Source organism: Rattus norvegicus, chromosome 14 (genome assembly GCF_021556685.1).
Source record: "Rattus norvegicus strain SHRSP/BbbUtx chromosome 14, alternate assembly SHRSP_T2T, whole genome shotgun sequence".
Classification (NCBI taxonomy): Eukaryota; Metazoa; Chordata; class Mammalia; order Rodentia; family Muridae; genus Rattus; species Rattus norvegicus.
In genome coordinates, this window is record NC_141547.1 from 96,131,164 (window position 1) to 96,152,124 (window position 20,961).

General features: G+C 41.0%; 1 long non-coding RNA gene across 2 annotated transcripts in view; it reads left to right on the forward strand.

The window, feature by feature from the left end:
• Positions 1-20,961, forward strand: part of LOC148001461 (uncharacterized) — a 106,611-nt gene that overhangs the window by 62,409 nt on the left and 23,241 nt on the right. The gene's annotated exons all lie outside the window — the stretch shown is intronic.

A 20,961-nucleotide genomic window follows, 5' to 3' on the forward strand; every position in this document is an offset into this window, starting at 1 on the left:
TACTCCTGACTTCCTACCCCTTAATCATGTCAGATGTATGCCACAAATATCAGATGAAATGACCGGCTTGATAGGGAAAATGATTGATTTGTGCTCACAGCACATGGTTCCCTGGCTGTCCATCGTGGTTTGGGTTTGTGGCAGCATGGTAATACATCAGGGCAGGAGTATGTGGCCTGTTTTCTTCATGGTTGGGAAGTAGAGAGAAAGAAAGGATGTTGCCACTAGGAGTAAATATCCTAATACCCCTTAAAGGCATGCCCTGATGATCTAACTTCTCACAAGGCCTCACCTCTTAAATTTTCTAGCACCTTCCAATAGCTTTATGGGTCAGGGACAGAGTCTTTAACAGATACATCTTTGGGGGACACTCACCCAAACCACAGCAGTCATTTTCACCTCCACCATCATGACTCTTTTAGGCAGTTACAGCTGTGACGAGGGTGAGAGACTCGTCTCCCTTCCTGGAATGGGGATGAGGTAATTCTTTGATATGTCAATATGGCATAGTGGTTTGAAGGTGAATGTTCCCTACAGGTTCAGAGTTTGAACATGGTTCCCAGACTGCAATGCTTGGGTATGCTTAAGTGTGCCCTTGAAGCTTGCTTTGTGAGTCTAAAGTCTCATGCCACTTCTATTTAACAAGGATAGAATAAAAGGATCCAAGAAGGCCCACAACAAAGTGTCCCTGTGACACTCAGGAGACCATGTACATTTAGGGGATTCAGGACTCTCTAGGGATATAGATTCAAGTAGCGAAGAGGAAGAGGTGTAAACTACAGGTACCACCTCTCAGTGGAAGGATTCAAAGCCTCTGAGATTCCAAGCAGCAGTGCACACTGCATTTCCTTGTCCTGAGGATGCTTTCTGAATAAAGGAGAGATGGATACTCGTGCCTTAGACAGTTCTGGCGTAGACTATTCTGGACACAGGGGAATGGTCTAGGTGACCTTCTAAGGGTTTCGTACCTAATCTGTGATTCTGTAAGTAATGAGTTGACAGAAAATTGCATTCTGTATCTGGTCGGCCATCTGCTGTTTCCCCAACACTGACTGATAAAGGCATGGCTATGCGGGGAGAAGGTGAGCTGTAATTAATTATCTATGGCATTGATGAATTTCTTGTAGGCTATTCCCCTGCTAATCCAGCAGTATAGCTGAATCCAGCCCCTCTCCCAGTGCTAATGGTCTATTTATGGACTCTGCTCCATAATTAAATGTTTCATTTGCAAGAAAATGATTCCTAGGAAAATCCAAGCTCTCTTTATGTGCCTGCAATCAGAGCGTACAGACATTACATAAGAGCTCTCTCCATGTTGGTTGCTGCTTTTAGCTTTCTGGATAATCTAATGTATTTTGTTTCCGGTGTATGTAAATTACTAAATGTAATATTCTTCAGTATGCCTGCTGTCTGAAGCCAAATGTATTGTGGGCATAATTTTAATTATTTATATGCTATAAAAATGGAAGAAATCAGAATTACAGAAGCAGGGTTCTAAGAACCCCCTCTGGTTTTCTTTTGGGCAACAGTTTAATGAGATTAAAACTGTAATTGTTTTTCAACTCTTGCTTAATACTTGTTCTGGCCATCTTTTGTCAGCATGTGGCTATGCCCATGAAGGCATTTTTGTGTCAGTCCAGAATGCCTGCCTTATTAGGACAAAAAGCACATATTAGATGGTAGGGTCAAGAGAGGGACGCCGCTGGGAAAGCTCAGGGCTCTTTTCTGAGCTCTGTCTTTTGTTCTTAATGTGTCCCCAGGAGGCCCTGAGTGTGTTTCCTTCAGAATCAAGAAGATCCTGGTAGATTGGCAAAGCCCTGAAGCAGAACTGGCAAATAACAAAGAGGAGGTCTGTGTGTGTGTGTGTGTGTGTGTGTGTGTGTGTGCGCATGCATGTGAGTGTATGTGTGTGTACATGTGTGTATGTTTGTGTGTGTATACATGTCTTTATGTGCTTGCATGTATGTGTGTATGTATATGTGTGCACATGTATGTGTGTGTGCACATGTGTTCCTGCATGTGTTCCTGCATGTGTTCCTGTGTGTATGCATATGTATGTGCATGTGTGCATGCACGCATGTATGTGTGTGCTTGTGTGTGCGCACATGTGTGTGCATGTGTGTATGTGTGTATGTATGTGTTTGTGTGTATGTGTGTGCTTGTGTGTGCACATGTGTGTATGTGTGTGTTTGTGTGTATGTGTGCATGTGTGTATGTGTGTGCTTGTGTGTGTATATGTGTACACATGTGTGTGTATATGTGCATGTGTGTGTGTGTGCATGTGTACCTTAAGTGCAGCAGCATGAAAACAGAATGAAACACAGCTAGTTTTATTAACTAGCTAGAAATATCGGAGGGTTCAAAATAAAATGGAATTTGGGGATCTATGTATTTGAGTCCACTTTCACAGAAATAGACGGTGACCTTATCATAGTACGACACAGTACGGGACATGGACATTGGAGCAAAGCTCTGCTTTGGAGGTTTTTCCAGTGCTTTGATTGGGTTGTCGCATGTAGGACATTTACAGTCTTGGTTTTGTCATCTGTGCAGTAGGGCAAGAGCTGCCCTTGCTGGGTTGAGACATTCTGGGAAAGAAGGAAATGGTGTTGGATATACGAAAGTGAGTCACAAGCCTGAGGTAAGGTGGAACTGATCGTTTCTTACCGTAATAGCCCTGTTCTGACCCATAAGGGACACCAGCAATTTGTTATGTAGCTGATGGGAAGAAGAGACAGGTTTTATCAGCGTTAATCTGGTTGCCTTGGGTGAGGAGCAGTATTCCTTGAGGCAGGAAAACTGGTCTTTCCTTTGGGACTACATAAAGGAATATTTGCCTACTAAAGGAAGGCTTTTTGAACTAGTTCACACCTGTTCCTGTTAATGATCTGTAACAAAGAACCAGCTTTAAAATTCTAATCCTTCCTGGGCTGTTTAATAAAATATAATAACATGTATTATTAAAAACATAAAACAAAAAAACCTAGAAACGCAAGTCCCACATGTGTTTTGTTATTCAGATTCAGAGTTTACTGTGCTCTTGCTTCTCTAGCTCCTGATTCTTGCCTGTCTTCTCAGGCCTCCAGAAAGCAATCTTGAAAGGGGTTGTTCAACCCCCATGCAAAAGGGGGTCTTCTGACTTCACACGAGTTTCAAGACTACTAATGTAAAATGCTTGGCCCAGTAGGGCAAATTCTCAACAGAGCTAGTAATTAGTATTTAAAGTGTAGACTAGATACTTTAGAATAAGACAAAACACATTACTGAACTCACTTTTGTGGCTCAAACTCCAAAGGAAAGACACCTCCCCACTGAGAAAAGTCCCACCCCACAGCCCACACTCCCTCTTTCCCCAACTTCCTCCCACTTAATGAACAGAGGATGCTTGAGGGAAAAGACCTAAGAGATTTTATTTCTGAGACTACAGCAAAACCTGGGCTTCTTGTCCTGCAAACCTTATATATAGCCATCCTACACAACATGGGAAATCCAGAACACCTCCCTGCCCCCAACATAGACACACACACACACACACACACACACAGAGAGAGAGAGAGAGAGAGAGAGAGAGAGAGAGAGACAGAGACAGAGACAGAGAGAGACAGAGAGAAAGAGAGACAGAGACAGAGAGAGACAGAGAGACAGAGACAGAGACACACTAAATAACAAAACACTAAACTATACTATGCTTACTATGAAAGTTATCATGCTCTGAAAACCAAAATTTATAAATTAGCACCACTCTGTAGACCCCATTTCAAGAAACATGATTGTAGGTAGGGGAAATTTTAGACAAACAAACAGACAAACAAACCAGAGGGGGAGGAAGGGAGGGAGAGAGGGAGGGAGGAAGGGAGGGAGGGGGGAGGGAGAAAGAGAAGACAGGGACAGAATTCTACAATAGAATTCGAGTTATCACATGGGTTTGGCAGATGGACTTCTAACTTTCTGTGAAACTCAGAGAAGAAGGATAAACCTGAGTGATACACAGAGGATAAAGGTTCCTAGGGAAATTGGCACACGGTCAGTCAAAGCATGAAGAGTAGAGTAATAGTTAAAAAAAATTTAAGTTTTAATCTGCTTCTACTGTTGCATTGTATTAGTTCTTGAATCTTCAGGAAAACCTCTAACCTACATTCTGGTGGCTAGCCCATGTAGGGACAAAGAGGCAGGGCCTATGCCTTTCCTTTGAGGGAGAACACAGAGCAGAAATGCAGCCAAGGAGATCTTAGAGGTGAATGGAGAGCAGAAGAATTTCCAGCCAGAATTTAGCATGAAACCAGACTTTTAGTCCCCAAGAATGTACGTACACACTTGTGTTTCTGTGTATGTGTGTCTGCCTGTACAGGCCAGGGAGGTGTTCTGGATTTCCCATGTTGTGTAGGATGGCTACATATAAGGACTGCAGAATAAGAAGCCCAGGTTTTGCTGTAGTCTCAGAAATAAAATCTCTTAGGTCTTGTCCCTCAAGCATTCCCCTGTTCATTAAGTGGGATGTAGTTGGAGGAAGAGGGGAGTGTGGGCTGTGAGGTGGGACTTCTCTCAGTGTGGAGGTGTCTTTCCTTTGGAGTTTGAGCCATAAAAGCAAATTGAATAAGGTGTTTTGTCTTATTTTAAAGTACCTAGTTTACATTTTAAATAGTAATTTCTAGCTCTATTGACAATGTGTTACACTGGGACACGCATTGCATTTTGCATTAGTAGTCTTGGAACTGGTGTGAAGTCTGAAGACCCCTTCTGTGTGTGGGTCTCTTCTGTCCTGTTCTTTTGAGCAACCCTTTCACGATTGCTTTCTGGAGGCCTGTGAAGATAGCTGAGAATGAAGGGGCTAGAAAGGCAGGAGCAGTGTTCCGAGTACCTAGCTCTTGTGACTGACTCTTGGTGTGTTGGGGAGGGGGTTCATCTCTCAGCAGCTGCTGGCCACCCTTCTCTGCTGGCCAAGACACCTCAGGCCTGTCTGAGGAAAGCGGTGCAGGATTCTTGTAAAGTTTCCTGAATTTGTACAGTTACTTTAGTATCCTAGACTTCCCTCCTATTACTGCTATGTATTTTTAAAAACCTACTTCATCTGTCGGACATGGCGGTCCGTGCCTTTCACCCCAGTACTTGGGGGAAAGAGGCAGGCCTATATCTGTGAGTTGGAGACTAGCTTGGTCTACAAAGTGAGGTCAACAACCAGGACTGTTACACAGAGGAAACCCTGTCTCTAAAACAACAAAACCAAAAAGAATTACCTTATGTGAGTCTCATTTCTCATCCATTAGACAGATATAAACCATAGACACCACAATGATAACATCTGGAAGACATGCCTTACCGTTTTTAAAAATCACTAATATTGACAATGACAATAGCTAGCAACAGTCAGCACTGGGAAGTACATGGCTCATACGGAACACTGAAGTTACTTCACATATTTACATATTATTTACATATCATTTCTTTTAAGGTTGACAACTAGGTAGTATTTTCATCACCCCATTTTGTAGCTAAAAATCCTGAGACTCGAAGGCATAAATTATTTGCTCATGGCACATTTCCGTAAGTGATGTAGCCAGGTTATAATTGCGCCTGCCTCACCCCAGTTTTAAAAAAAAATCCTTAATTTTTTTTATTAATTAATGTGCGTGTACGTGTACGTTTGGGCCAAAAGATGGCGCCAGAACCCTCGGAGCTGTAGTTACAGGCAGCTGTGGGCTACCTACTGTGGTCACAAGGAATCTAACTCCAGTCCTCTGTAAGAGCAGTTAAAGGCTGTGCCATCTCGTCAGCTGTGAGCACTCTTAATTAGGACAATGTTCTTGTCATTTAACAGATCATTATAATTGTGACTGTACGTTGCTATTATCAATATTACAAATAAAGAAAGTGAGTCCAGATAGATGAGAACTTTGATCATAGCCACTCAGCCAAAGGAAAAGCTGAGACCAAAAGCTCTGGCTTCCTGTGGAGTCAGTTGGTTGAGTGGCTGGAGTTGGGTGGTTGAAATGGCCCCAGACTTGGCTGACTGCACCAACAACCATGCCTTCTGGATGATGGATGGGAATGGGAAAGGGTTTATGACCTCTCCTGTCCCCTGAAGGAGCCAAGCTCACTATAGTGAGCCTGAGCTCCGAGGTTAGACAGCAGACTTGCTGGAGCCCAGAACCCATCCACACCCAGTCTTGATTTACATGGGAAGATTTCCACACTGTTGGCATTCAAAAGGGAAATAGCAAATTTTGGATGTTTGCTTATTTCCATCAGTAGTCAGTAATTTCAGCTGGGAAGGGTGGAGGCTGATTAATTATACAGTAGGTCATTAAAACAAAATATCCCTTTGAAGCCCAAATTAGCAAGTGGGAAACTGTTTTGCAATATTGGTGGGACACTGGGTGGGCACCAACGTCTTCCTTTGTTGCAACTGGACTCTTCTTACTCGAGGGTTACACCTTTCCCCACAGTTGAAACAAGCTTGGAGTTGGGCTTGTGGAATGGTGCTAGAATGGAAATACATTGTTATTAAAGCACATCCCAAGGGGATAAATCCCTGGCTAAGACTGGGATGAGTCCATATCCTATTCATAGGGATAGGTGATGGGGCACCCATTCGGCAGTCAGCACCTTCAGTGAAGTGAGCCAAACCAATTCAGGGAGGCTGGCAGCCGCAGCTGGCTGAGAACCCTGTAGCTATCAGTGTGTCCACCTCAGAAAGACTCCTTAGGCCAAGGAAAATGCTTGTTAAAAGCAGTCTGTGTAGCACTCAGCAAGTAACTCATTTAAGATTTAATGTTTCTTTTTAAACAGAGCACAGAGGCTTAGAAGGCAGTTACTGCCAAGGGGTTACCCTAATCCGATGCCATATTCGTTTTAGTTTTTGGCATCTAAAAGGTACTCAATAAATGTCTGTCCAATTTCAGTCATCTTTTGTGGTTTTTTTAAAAAAAACTTTGGAAATACCACAGTCATCATCTTTTAGATGGCGTAGAGTTTGGATGAGGCAAAGTGTTGAAATAGGAGGTTACTAAAGACTGATTATTTCAAATTAAACAAATAATAAACATGTATCGGTCAGGCGTTGAGCAAAGGTAGGAAGATGCATTGCCGAGCCAGTAGAAGGTAAAACAGGAGCCACCACAGGGGCATGTCTGAAAGCAGAACACAGTAGAGATCAGCAGAGTCTTCCTGGGAACTTTGGAGAGAGGTCTGGGAGGACCAGGGGGGTCTTTGATAGATGTGGGCACAATGGAGAGTTTTGGTTTGAGCAATGACAGGAGAAAAGGCTTCAATTCATCAGTCTCTGATGGCAAATATGCAGTGTGATAGAATTTCTAGTATATATTGCCAAATTGTGTTTGTTCTTCTCTTGTTCTATTTTGTGTGTGTGTGTGTGTGTGTGTGTGTGTGTGTGTGTGTGTGTGTGTGAGTGTGTTGGCTTGTGTCAAACCACAAGCTTGCAATGCTAAACAGTTACCATACTACTGAGTTATATCCCTGGCCCAACAAAATTACTTTTGTTTAAAAACCCGAAATAAATATTTATACGAATTATGCACTGAGTCTAGGTCAAAGATTAAACAATAATAATAAGAACAACAAACCTCATTGATTATGAAGACAAAAAAGCCAAAAGCTGGTTCAGAAAAGAATTTGAGCAATCAAAACATAAACAGAGGGAAACTGGAAAAATGATGACACAGAATTTGTTAACATTCTAGAACAATAAAGCATTACACTTCTGGGGCTAATCTATAATTTGTTTTATTTTTAGAACATCTTAAAGTTTATTCTTTGGCAATTTTATATTTATATGCGATGTATTTTGACCATATCCTGAGGTCCTCCAACTGTTGTGGGATATCCACCAGCGAAGACTGCTCAGATATGGGTTTAAGCCAATAGGATGTTTTTTATTAGCCAGTTTACAACTACACTGGGTGTTCAGGATGCCCAGTGCTGTCCTAAGTTTTTCTCAGGGTGAGCTTTTAAGCAGACAACCATATCCTGTGATGACACCCCTCTGTTAGCCAGAACAGTTAGCCAGAAGAAAAGCTACATATGCCAAAAGGCAAGGTTAGTAGATTTGTTGACTTTCCCAGAACTCTGGACTTTGATGGATTAAGCCTTTGTTCTCATGTTGGCAGGTGGCGCTGCATACATGCTGGGTTCCAAGGCTTACATAGTACTTGTATCATGGTGTCAGTTTATTAAGGGCTTGTCCTCCTCCTCCTCCTCCTCCTCCTCCTCCTCCTCCTCCTCCTCCTCCTCCCCCTTCTTCCTCTTCTTTTTCTTCCTCCTCCTCTCCCTCCTTCCTCCTCCTCCTTCCTCCTCCTCTGCTGCTGCTGTTGCCTTCTCCTTCTCTTTTATTTTGAGCCATCTACTAGAACATGGGCAACCAGTGGCCAGTCCACATTTTCAAAAGAACCCCCCGCCCCCTGCTTTCTCAGCAGCTACCAACAGACAGTGCAGCTCAGTGGTTATGGGTAGGGCCTCATGAACCTCTGCTCCATCCACACCGGGATGTTGAGCTGATGCAGGCAAAGCACAGCTGTTATAAACTCTTAAGTGCATATCTCTGTGTTGTCCAGAAAAATGCATTTCACAGCATTCGTTCCTATCCCAGCACTCTTTCCTTCTTTCTATCCCTTCTTCCATAATGTTCCCAGAGCTTTGTAAAGATTCATACAAGTATCTCATTTAGTGATGAACCTCAAGAACCATTTTAACCCTTCGGCCAGTCCTGGGTCATTAACTGAATTCAACTGAAAGAAAAACTTCCCTAACAAGGATTAAAAACAGCATTAATAATATATAGGCATAAACATGAATGCTTAGAAAGTATGTGACACCATGTTCATTTAGCAGGACAACAGTAAGTAGGTCCCCTGCTAGGTTATATGACCACCCCAGCTATGGCTTTTTACTGGGTTTACAGTAGTAGTAGGCATAACTTTTATCTCATTGAATAAACCTCAAATTAGAGAGTTCTTCACAGTGACCTGTGTAGCATCTATCAGCTCTCAGGGAGGAAGTAGCCAAGTGAGTTCCAGTCTGTTGCTCTATGTCTTGCAAAGTATGTTGTGTCTAAAGCAACAGGGTCTCCCCATCTAGTTATGGTTGATAGCCAAGAGTGATGGTGATCCCTCTGTCAGCTGCGGGCTGTCTCTAGGCCTCCTTGCCTATCCAGTATTACTAAGGAGATATTCCATGCCCAGCACTGAGATTTTTTTCTTAATAACTCATGTCTTTGGGGGGGAAATATTGCTTGTTCACATAAGGTTCTTCTATTGAAACTCCACTTCCTTATCCTTCTTTCTAAAAATATGTAATTTAATTAGCTTACAAACTACTGGATAGAGCTCCCTTTTCTGCCAGACAGACCAGACAGAGAACATTGTAATTATACTGGAGAAAAACAAACATTATTTGCAGTTGTCTAATTTTATATGTTAGACCCAAATTTTAATGAGCCTGGGCTTGAATCAATGGTGACTTGTAGACTGATATATATATATATATATATATATCAAGGCGATCCGAAGGCATGCTTTTCTGAAACAATGCTGGATTTGATTATGTTAAAACTTTATCAGAAGTTATGTGATCTGTAGAAGGTTGAGGAAGATGGTAGGAAGGACTGAGTTGACAAAAGAGAGAAAGAAAGCCAAATTGGGAGGGTTTTGTACTGCTTCATGTAGAGACAACGAAGACAGTGAATTTATAAAGGCAGTGGGTTTGTAGGAAACGAGGTGAGATCACATTAAGATAAATTCATTTCATGTGGGCTGAGAGGAATTTTACAAATGTTTCTGGAGCATCAGCTCTATGTCACATTCTGTGATGGGCAATAGCAGGTAAAGGCAGAGTAACATATCACTATTGCCGTTCAGGATCTTGCAAAGGCAAAAAATGTTTTTTATTCCACAAGGAAATATCAGTGGATAAAAACATGCCAAATATGGAGGAACCAAAGGTTGCATCAGGGAAAGAGTTCAGAGACATCTTTAAGTCAAGAAAGGTGTTGAAGACAGGCTCTCCAGTGTTGACTGCACATCGGAACACCTGACTAATTAAAAAAATCCAGAGCTTTCTTCTTTCATTTAGAGAGTCCTATTTAATAGGCCTGTGTTTTTTTTATAGCACGAAATATTGAACTGGAAGCTTTTGCTGTTGTCAGGATGTTTATTCCTTGAAAATTTATGCATTGTTGTCAATGTATTGATGCTAAGGAAAGTCTTTGGGAGGTGATGAAGCTGTGAAATCTCTGCTTTCATCAAATTACAGATGGTCCTTGATTGACAGGAGTTTGCATCTGGACAAACCTATTATATCAGTCTGTCTGTCTATCTATCTATCTATCTATCTACCTATCTATCTATCTATCTATCTATCTATCTATCTATCTATCTATCTATCTATCTGTCTGTCTATCTACCTATGTATCTATCTGATTTCCCCTGAGTCTAACTGAGCAAGCATCCCAGCTTAATCACACACTAAAATGTGTAGGTCATCTACCCTCATGACTTTGTACTTACCTGCTCTGTAGAGGTGTCCAGAATCCTGAGAGAATACTCTTGGCCTAAGGTCAAAAATTTGACCTTTTCCAAGAATGATATGTACTAAATAAATGCATATTGCTTTTGCTCCATGATGACATGAAAAGAAATCATTATATTAAACTTTTTTAACTTGGGAACTATCTATTTTAACTTGGGGACTAACTGTTGTAAACTTATAAAAGAGGGCCAAGGAAATCCCTTAAACCTTCTGAGGACACATAAAAGTCACTATGAGGGTTGGGGATGTAGCTCAGCGGTAGAGCGCTTGCCTAGCAAGCACAAGGCCCTGGGTTCGGTCCCCAGCTCCGAAAAAAAAGGGAAAAAAAAGTCACTATGAGAGGAAGGACTCACTAAACACCAAACCTATTGGTGCTTTGACCTTGGACTTCCCAGCCCCTCAAACAGTGAATAGTGAACATCTATTACCCATAAAGTAACTGCCCTAAGGCTTTTTGCTATAGCACATACATAGATATAGATGGCACATACATTCCATTTAGTTTGAACTGCCAAATTCTGGCTGAGGTGTGGTGTTACCCAATGTAATCTCAGCACTCAGGAGGCTGAGGCAGGAGGGTCATGACTTTGAGGCTAGCAAAGGTTATACAAAGAAACTCCATCTTTAGAAAGTAGAGGTGGGGAAGAAGAGCCATTTCTGGTCTTGGTTCAAAGCAACCGTTCATGTGCCTTGTCTCTAGGACATTTTCTCATTATTTGTTGTTGTAAATGAAGTTTCCATATATAGTTAGACTTGCTTCTCTACCTTTTATTCTGTCTTAGTCACTTTTGTGCCTATTCTAATATTTACATTATACTGTTTCACATAGCTGTGTAGTGTATTTTAAGATACTTTAAGACGAAATCATCCTCAATTTACTTTTCCAATTTGGAATTTTCTGACATTTTTTTCAGAGTGACTTTAATGAAAATTTCTATTAGATTTGTTAAATAATTACAATTGTATTATTAGATAAATCAGATCTGGCATTCTTCTGAGAGCAAGTCTGTTGTCAAAAAATAAAATGTATAAAAAGTTACTCATTTTTTTGTCATTCAATAGCACTTTAGAGTTTCCATTATACAGGTTTTATACACATTAAAGGTCTGTTAGAAATTAAAAAAAAGTTTTGCTGTTGGAAAGGGATATTTTACCTTTCATACTATTCTTCCTATACATAAACTTGATTTTTTTGTATTACAGAAGAATATGATAAAGAGCACACAGAAAAAGTAGTAAGACATTAGGGAAAGAATAGGGAAGCTTCAGTAAAATCTAGAGGAGGGTGGGTCTCAGCCAAGTGCTCCTGTTGTGTGGTCAAAGGTTTTTGCTTTGAATAAGGGAGGGACGTGAATATGGAAGCTTCTCGTCAGTTCTTGGTCCTTTAAGACTGGAGAATAGACACACAATTCACGTGTTTGGTGGAAAGGCTTTTGAAACAATGACAATAGATTTTGAACTCTAGAGGAATTTTTATCTGATTGCCCAATGGAATAAAAAACACTTGGTTAAAACTAGGCAGTGGGTAAATTTTATTCGTATTTATTTGCTAATCCTGGAAACATTCTACTCTTTCTAAGAGAGATAACATATGCATGATGCTCAACTGGATTTTCCTGGTCATCTTGGAGAGAGAAATGCCTGAGGAAGTGTCCTAGGATATGCGCTAGAGTTCCCATAAAAACACAAGATTCCACTTTCTTTGTACTCTCTGAGAACTATGTTTCTCCCCAGTACCTATCTTCTATAGTCAGTCACTGCCAGGAGAAGTTAGTAGAATTAACATGAGGTGTTTATATGTTCAGTTTTGTTTTAGGGTGGGGCAATATTTTTCTCTTTGTAGGATTGGTTTTTCTGTCTCAACATGGCCTCCAGCCCTATCACGCAAATCTACTCTGGGTATAGTCATTTAAAATGACTCCAAATTCCACTTCATCATATCCTTTGTTTATATGTTGCCAACCATACTTCCCTATGAGTAGACATTGGTCAGCATCTCTAGAGCTTGGATTTGCCACTGTGTGAGCTTTCCCAGTTTTGTCATTCTTTCCTGTGAGTCTTGATCCTTGAGTTCTACGGAGTGAGTCTTTCATATCCTTGCTCAAGACCCATTTTCTGGGCAATGGCAGAGAAACATCATCATTGGCAAAAGTTGAGATTACATGGACTGTAAATATCTAGACATACAGAGAAAGAGGAACACTCCTCCATTGTTGGTGGCATTGCAGACTGGTACAACCATTCTGGAAATCAGTCTGGAGCTTCCTCAGAAAATTGGATATTGAACTGCCTGAGGATCCAGCTATACCTCTCTTGGGCATATACCCACAAATGCCCCAACATATAAAAAAGACATGTGCTCCACTATGTTCATCGCAGCCTTATTTATAATAGCCAGAAGCTGGAAAGAACCCAGATGCACTTCAACAGAGGAATGGATACAGAAAATGTGGTACATCTACACAATGGAATATTACTCAGCTATCAAAAACAATGACTTTATGAAATTCGTAGGCAAATGGTTGGAACTGGAAAATATCATCCTAAGTGAGGTAACCCAATCACAGAAAAACACACATGGTATGCACTCATCGATAAGTGGCTATTAGCCCAAATGCTTGAATTACCCTAGATGCCTAGAACAAATGAAACTCAAGACGGATGATCAAAATGTGAATGCTTCACTCCTTCTTTAAAAGGGGAAAAAGAATACCCTTGGCAGGGAAGAGAGAGGCAAAGTTTAGAACAGAGGCTGAAGGAACACCCATTCAGAGCCTGCCCCACATGTGGCCCATACATATACAGCCACCAAACTAGATAAGATGGATGAAGCAAAGAAGTGCAGACCAACAGGAGCCGGATGTAGATCGCTCCTGAGAGACACAGCCAGAATACAGCAAATACAGAGGCGAATGCCAGCAGCAAACCACTGAACTGAGAATAGGACCCCCGTTGAAGGAATCAGAGAAAGAACTGGAAGAGCTTGAAGGGGCTCGAGACCCCATATGAACAACAATGCCAAGCAACCAGAGCTTCCAGGGACTAAGCCACTACCTAAAGACTATACATGGACTGACCGTGGACTCTGACCTCATAGGTAGCAATGAATATCGTAGTAAGAGCACCAGTGGAAGGGGAAGCCCTGGGTCCTGCTAAGACTGAACCCCCAGTGAACTAGACTGTTGGGGGGAGGGCGGCAATGGGGGGAGGGTTGGGAGGGGAACACCCATAAGGAAGGGGAGGGGGGAGGGTGATGTTTGCCCGGATACCGGGAAAGGGAATAACACTCGAAATGTATATAAGAAATACTCAAGTTAATAATAATAATAATAATAATAATAATAATAATAATAAAAATAAAAATAATAAAAAGAAGATAAAAAAAGAAATACATTACGTACATGTATAAAAAATCCTAATGAAGCCCATTAGTAATCATAATGTATGCTAATTAAAACATTTAAAAAAGGAGTAACTTACTGGTTGGTTGGTTTTAGTGAATGCTACTACAATTGTCTGACTTCATATAGTAGAAAAGTTGCTTTAGGCTTGAAGTTTCTGCAATGGAAAGTTCCAGGAAGATTCAGGAAGCTGCTCCCACTTATCAGTTTCTTTTTCCTGCTCTAGAGAACTTTCTGCATTTGAACTTGGGGCAGTTTGGCTGACAGATGCCCCTCTAATCTTCTACACTACCTGCTGTAGGAAGGGGCCCAATGTTGGCTAGTGATAGAATTGGATTGATGAGGCCATCAAATCCCAGATTTCTAGTTTCATATCTGTACGTTTTTTAAAATTTGTGTATACAGGACTTGTTCAACATAGTAATTCCTTGATTGCTCTATTTGAGAATAGTCTGGCATGAGTGAGTAAAAACAATGAGAAATTAGGTACATTTATAAAAATAGCTATATGTTGTAAGCAAAGTAGCAATGAGAATAATATAAAGTATCTACAGTATTATAGATGATTTATGCATTTTCTTATAATATTATTATAATATATATAATATATATTATAATATATATAAATTATAATAATATTATAATTCATATAATATTATTAATAGATGTCTTATTTTCATTTTCAAGTGAGAAAATGGAGCCAAGAGTGATCCATCTGTGGATTAAAGATGAGTTAACCATCACTACAGAGATGGCTCAGTGGTTAAGAGTACTGACTGCTCTTCCAGAGGACCAGGGCTTGATTTCTAGTACCCACACCGTGGCTCACAATTGTCTGTCACTCCAGTTCCATGGAATCTAATACCCTCTTCCGGTCTTCAACAGCACCAGGGATATTCATAGTGGGCAGATATGTATGCAGGGAAAAATCCACGCACATAGAAGGATAAATGAGTTAACCACAATAAGTAGTTTAATTTATCTAGTATGACCTGTCTCAAGCTTCTTACTGCATTTGGAGGGATCTTTTGCTTTGTCATTAAAGATTTAAGGATCTGACTGAGAGGCAATATGAATGCCAAATGGTAGCCTTGTGTCCACAGTCAAACGGCACACAACTGATCAACTGATCATACACAAAGGATCAACTGATTGTCATAGCCAATAGTAAAAAGGCAATATGTGTATTTAGGTCCTGGGGTCTGTGACATGCTATGGCTTCCCAGCCAGGCTTTCTTGAAACCAGACTCTGCTTTGATCTGAGTTAATTACTCTGTAGTTATCCACGCAACTGCATTCCTGCTGTCAGAGTTGCTAGGATGCTTGTCAAGGCTGCCAGTGAACACAGAACAGAGCTGATCCTGGTGAGCTCACCCCAGGCCTGGGCAGGACGTCAGAAAGTACTCATGTGATAAGGCTTCAGGGTTCCCTGGCACACTCTGCCTTTTCAGCTCTGGTCTTAACAAGCTTTTCTTTTGGGACATCCAGGAGCTAGAAATCTCTCATATGGATCACACAGACACAGACACAGACATACAGGCAGACAGAGACACAGACACAGACACAGACACAGACACAGACACAGACACAGACACAGACACAGACACAGACACACACACACACACACACACACACACACACACACACAAAACTGGCACCCTGCTGCAGGCCCCCTAATTCTGGCCTGATAGCAATCTAGCCCTCTCAGTTGGAACTCATTACCTGGGAGCTGTCCAGAGAAAATGATGAAAACCCACTAGTGTGTAGCTATTATGGTCAATTAGCAGCAGCCCTTTAAATGAGGGCTGGCAAACCCAACCCCGGAGCCAATGAGTATCATTTTCAAGCCACTTTGAGTTCATTGTTTTCTGCCTCTCTTCCCTTAATCTACCTTGGCTCCTTCCTTCATTTTCCTGTTGGCACTTGTAGGAGTCTGAAAGGCTGTGAAGCCCATAAGTTTCTGATGGATAGTATTCTGAAGCACAGTGTAGGTGTGTGTGTGTGGGCTCTGTGGGAAGGGTGCACTCTGTACAAGAAGGAGCGTGAGGTTAACTCTCAGGGAAAGGATGCTTGACTTTGATGAGAGCCAGTGAATGGAGTCACCAGAGAGGTTAGCATTTGACTAGAAGCCCAGCAGGACCTACCCAGTTCTTCTAGTTCTTCTCTGAGAGAAGCTATCTTCCTCTGGCCAGATCCTGAGCATCCCTGTCAGCAAGAGGAGAAGCTTCCTGTTACTAGATGGTTCCACTGAAGCCTTACTCAGTTAGAAGCTTCCAGAATCATTACATTACAGGACAACCAGAGCAGGAATGGCACCCCTCACAGTGGATGGGTCCTCTTCTGTCAATTACTAACTAAGAAAAATGCATTATAGCCAAATATTATGGAGGCATTTTTTTCAGTTGAGACACCCTCTTTTAAAATGACTCTATTTGTGTCAAGCTGACATAAATCTAGCCAGTATAACCCCTTAACGTCGCTTGTGTCCACCTGGGATAGGCTGGATTTTAGGTGATTTTTTTTTGGGAGGAATTCTAGTGTTTATAGCATGGAAATTTCTTTAGGCTTCTGTGTAGTACCCACTTTTTTTCTAAAATCCAGTACTTTCCTCACAAATACTTTGGGTCAGTGGTTTAAAATATGTGGTCCCTACACTTGCAGTGGCAGCATATGGAATCACATGAGAAAACCAATTTCTTATGGCCCCTTTACTGGAAGGCAGAAGCCTGAGAGTCAGGGCTGGCAGTCTGTTCTAGCAAGCTCTTCTTGGCAATCATCAGCTCTGCTCAGATATGTCCCTCATTATGTGCTCTGTGAGCATCTCTTAAGAGATAACAAAGAGGTAACATTCAGGTCCAGCTTGGAAATCTGTTAATCTGATGAATTTTCACAGGTGGCTTGACTGTACAGCTAAAGCTTGGAAATGTTTCGTCCAGTCAACTGAGATTGCAGGTTGGACTTACCTAGTGCTGGCCTCTCTCCCAGAATCATTCAAATCAGAATGTCTGGGACAATGCCCAGGCACTGGTGTTACAGATGTTTTCTTGGTGATTCTAATACATAGATAAAGCCTAGAGTGATTGGTGGGAACCACTGTATGTTCTAGAATCATAGGCCACCATGTCTGTTAACAAGCAAAGAAACTGGTGATGTGGGCAGTGCCTTCGAATGTCAGAAAAGCTAGTGCCTTATTCAGCGTGTCTAACCTCTGGATGTGGTGATGCGGCATTGTCATTCACAAAGTTGACACTTGAAAAGTGAGCAGTCAAGTCATGCATACACAAAATCACAAAAGTATCTAACGATGTTTAAGGCTAATTTATGATTCCTCTTCCCAAAGAAGAGTTCTACTCATAGGTGTCATTAGCCACGTGTGAGCTATGACTGAGACAAATTTAGAATTTCTAATGGTCCTTGGAGGTGGCAGGAAAGAGTTTGGTTTGACGTGAACATCTGTGCACTTTGGGACTAAGGCATTAACTTTTTCTATGTGTCATGACAGCAAAAATGTGACCGTGCAGAGAATCTGGGTGAGGCTCCTAATACTGTGTCAGTTGGATACCTATGGTGATGGGTTGAGGTTAGTAGGGAAGGAGCTATTGAAAATCTCAAATTCTGGGACTGATAGAGGGAGAACATCCAATATTTGATGACTTCAATATCCAAATCCCTAATCTAGAATGTACCTCTAGATTATTATTGTCATTTATATTTATTTAATAGAGGCTGTCATCTTGCGACTTGTTTATGCAACTGATTGGACATTAAGTTAAGTGTCATCTCTGCTAATAAACTGAGGCCCAGAAAAGCTGGGACTTTCTTAAAACCATTTAAGAAAATAGTCATGAGTGAAGAGATATTTCTTCATATCTATTGGAAAGGCCCAGGGTTCTTATTTTCCACTTTATTTATTCTGTGTGTTGGGGTTGGTACATGCCATGGTGTGCAGGTAGAGGTCAGTTGACAACTTGTGGAAGTTGGTTTTCTCCTCCCACCATGTAGGTTCTAGAAATCCAAGTCAGGTGGTCAGGCTTAGCCATAAGCACCTTTATCAGCTAAGACATCTCTTTGACCCTGTTTCTCATTCATGATTACAAATGCTGTCCTGTGAATGGATGGTATTCAGTTCCCTACTTGAAGCGGCATTTGGGTGTTTCTTCCCCTATAGCAGCTTCCTTGGGTCCTGAAGCCTGGAACTCGGTGCTTCCTGGGGACATCCCTAGAAGACTCGAAGAATCTGTTCAGCTAATTATAAAGACCAATTGTTGTGTGTCTGGCTTGTGTGCCAGCACTCCCTCTCATACAAGTGTTCATCTTGGGACTGCATGAACATATTATAATTATGTTAATTATCCTGGCTGGACAGCCTCAGGGCAAGAAGGAGGCACCCCCCATTTGTTTCCCTTTCCTAGAACAGTTGTTAGTCTGAGCACCCCCAAGGCAATGAGAAACTCCTGGGGACAGGGAAGCCTGCACGGGAATTCCTATCCAGAGGGCTGCCAGAGACACTTGGTTTACAAGGGAAGAATTGACAGAGACTGTTGATAAGGCTGGGCAAAGGGGCTTCTTGCTACATTCAGTGGGACTATTTAGGACCAGTTTTTGTCAAATTGCGGAAGATACAAATTAATGTTTAGTGTCCTTCGTCCTTCTCTCCATCTTGGTCTCTCTGCTGTCTTGACTAAACTTTTAAGCACACAGGAGGATTCTCTTCCTGGTCTGGACTTTGCTGTCAGTCATGACAGTAATATAGAAGATTATGAGATAGAGAAAAAGTTATAGGTATATACAAAGTCACAACAGCCTAATATATAGGTGACAACATGGAAATTTGATGACTAAAGACAATGTGTCATAAAAGAGCATGCTTTATGAACCTGAGATCATCCATGAGTAGTGATTTTTTTTGGCCAAAGAGTTGATTTAATCTTCTTTATATAATATAGATTATAACAAAAATTGTCAGTTGGAATAAGATGAATCTCTTTAGAGGATAAAACTGGTTTTTGTTTTGTCAAATAATGCAATAAGTCATTAAGGGCAAAAGTAGATCATTAGGAAGTTTCTAGAACTGGGTAGCAGTGACAATAAAAGTGATTAGAAAGTAGAAACATTTGTTGTTTTTTAGGGAGTAGAAAAGATGGGGAATAGGAGAAAGAAGAGAAACTGATAAATTAATTTGATGGAATTTTAGTGATATTGATTATGTATATTGAACTGATTTAGATTATTTGTGCTTGTTTTAACACTAGCCATCATCATGACATCTTAAGTAAAGTGTGCTTTCATGGAATTTACAAATGAACAAGGCTCCATGCAGATAACTTTCCATTTATAGACAGAAGGTGAGTCCCATATCTAAAGTGGTGCAACCTGAAAAGGTATAATCCGATTAAGTATCTTGCTTTTATGGGACCGAATATAACACTGTTTTTAAGATCCCCCAAATAATGGAACATTTGAGCTCTAAAGGACAAGAGAATTCTGCTCAACTCATGGGTAAGTATTTGGGAGTTAGTCCTGGAAGAATAAATGCCTTTGATATTTATCCATTTGCTTTGTTACTTAGACACAACATATATAATCAGATGATTAAAAAAAAACCCAAAGCCATTGAAGTAAAAGATAAAGGTGGACATGTCTAATTATAGAAGCAAGAATGAAGACACACATGGACATAGAAAAAACCAGAAGGTAGGAAGCATACACAGGACTAAACATTTCCCTGGAATTTTTGAGTCTCTAAGAACTTTATAAGATGAAGGAGAAGAAAAGAAGGACGTGTTCCTTCCATGGTCTTCCTGGTAGCTAAATGTGAGGCCACCAGAGGCAATCCCAAACTCAACTCAAATGGAAAACAAAACTATTTCATATCTCTACCTAACTAGTGACAGAAAGGTCTGGAAAACATTCCTTTGGAGACCCAAAGGCAATATGAGTTTCTCTCATGACCTCATATAGCAGTTTAAATGCAGGACAGAGTTAATTACTATCCTATATCAGAATTACCCTGTGTTCTTGGCCATTAAATCATATTGTTAACACTCAGTTCCTTCATTAAAATATACTTTGACCATAAACATTTTATTGATTTCCTCTTTTTAAAAGACTAGTTCAAAGTCAAGAAAGAAAAACTCATTCCTTTAGAACATGATTTTGGTAAGCAGGCAATATGATTCTGGAACAGAAGGTTTAAATATGATTTATATGTTATTTAGTGTCATAGCATTGACTCATACATATTCCTGAAGCATTAGGCAACTGTCTTACTTGTTCTTCTTCTGAAGATGAATTTGAAGAGAGAAAATGCTGAGTCCAGATTTTCTATCCAAGGGATGACATGACATGGTTCCTGCCCCTGGTACAGATCAGCAAGGTGTGGGCCTCCACATGGTTGCTGTGGGAGTAAAGCTTGGTTGTATAATAATTCACATATTTTCACATTTCTCCTTTGGAGATTGTTTTCCCTGTTAAGGTCAATGGCTCCATGGTAATCAGAGACAGCACATAGTGTAGCAGGAAAGGATGTACCATCCCACCCTATTGCCTGCTACTCCCTTGTCCCAGTGGTCTCGCTACCTCCATGGCTAACCCTAGCAGTGACCATCCATCTCACTAAGTTCCCATGGTGGGTAGCTGCCATGCTAGGCCCATGTAATGACTGCCCATCTTGTGGTTAGTTGTCATAATTTCCAACAACCCAGTAAGTTCAAAACTCTTGAGGCTTCTAATTTATCAATCAGATTTATATCAGTAAATTCTCACCCTACAAAACGTCCACACAATAATCTCAGAGCCAATTGATATAAACTGCCCACCTAGTTAAGACAAATTATTCTGTAATTATCCATCCCTTATAAGATATTCATAGTTACCTGTGGCTATGTAAAACCACACAGATCTGGGTCACCTGTTGAAAGACCCCCTTCCCGAAAGGGAATTATACAAGCCCAGCCCTAGGCCCTCAAACATAGAAATGAAAAATCAGTTTTGAATACACAGGCTTGGAACTAAAATAAGC